Below are 1574 nucleotides of genomic sequence, written 5' to 3'. Positions count from 1 at the left end.
CTTTCAAATCCAAGAAAATTCCTGCAAACTCATTTAAAACTACAAGAAGACATAAGTACGTTGCACCTGTTGAGCATAACACACTATTAGGAGCTGGGAAAGCAACCACAGTAAAATTGGACTCATAAATTAGTCCAGGTCAGTATAGAAGTATAGATAGCTGTTCAAGGATTAAGGAAGTCTTTTAAAGGAGATATTTAAGCAAACGTTCTGCTAAAAAATCCTGAGCATTCAAGGCACCCGCTAACCCACTTACAAGAGATATTCTCACCATTTTATTGTGATCCCCTTCCTACAAATCCCACTGGTAACTTCTAGTGCAGTCTGGCATCCCACCGTATTGGTTTTGGCTGGGATAGAGTCAATTTTCTTCATAGTAGCTCCTATGGTGCTACGTTTTGGATTTGTGACCAAAACAGTGTTGATAACACAGGGATGCGTTAGTTATTGCTGAACAGTGCTTGCACAGCGTCAAGGCCTTTTCTGCTTCTCACATTGCCCTGCCAGCAAGTAGGTTGGGGGTGGGCAAGAAGTTGGGAGGGGACCCAGCCGGGACACTACACCCACAGTGCAAAATCCAAAAGGAAGGGCAGAACGTGGTGCCGTCCCAGAGTGTCCTTACTTATTTTTGAGATACTCTATTCAGGTTTTTCACTGAGGAGTATTCTGCCCTATGACAAAACAAAAAGAAGAATGCTTTTGAAGCACATGAATGGAACAGAAACATTCTTGATGTGATCTGGTGTGAGGAGCAAGAAAATAACGTGAGGTAGAAAGCTCCGGAGCAGTGAGGTTCTGCTGTAAACATGATTTTAGGCTCCTGAAAGCTGATTTATTGCATCAGCCGAAGTTTGGGATTAGCAGAAAAGGACAATGTGACACAGTATCTGATGGCGTGGAAGAAGGAGAGAAGCTGTTATTTTTAAAATTGTTTCTGGAAGAGAATGTGCTGAACGTACCGCTCAGTCTGAGCTTACAAAACTATCTGCTCTGTGTTAGAGACAAATAATCTGTGAGGAATGTTTGCTGCACTGGAAGGAATTTGTACCACAAATAAATTAGCAGTTAGTACCACCAGGGTTCATTTCAGAGAGAGCCTCCTTTGAAAAGCCCTGCCCCTCAGATAACCCCTCTTTGTTTCTCTCCCACATCTACCTTTTCCTGCTGTGCTCTATAGCCAGATTAAGGGATCAACAGGAATCGAAATACTCCACTGTGCCGCCTACTCGTCCAGCAGACTCTGCTTTTTTGTTTAGAGGAGTTGGAGTTTGACAATACCTGACCTATCTGAGTGCATTAAGAGTGTTTGCAGAGCATTAGGGAAGAAATCCAGCCTTTCAAAGGGAAGGGAAATCTGCCCTTAGCTTTTTTTTTTTTCTTTATTTACCTTGGTGACAGAATGATTTTTAGGTTTTTATTGCTGGCTCTGTCTGCCACAACAGATAAGCTTCTGAATCACAGCGACAGAGGAATGGCAGGCATTTTCCCTGGGGCCGTTGAAAAGAGAATTGGTTTATTATCCTTATTACCAACAGATGACCAGCTACTTCCCTAGAGGCACCAAAGGTGTAGCG

Source organism: Pygoscelis adeliae, unplaced genomic scaffold, assembly GCF_000699105.1.
Source record: "Pygoscelis adeliae isolate BGI_AS28 unplaced genomic scaffold, ASM69910v1 Scaffold108, whole genome shotgun sequence".
Taxonomy (NCBI): domain Eukaryota; kingdom Metazoa; phylum Chordata; class Aves; order Sphenisciformes; family Spheniscidae; genus Pygoscelis; species Pygoscelis adeliae.
This window is presented reverse-complemented; position numbering follows the sequence as displayed.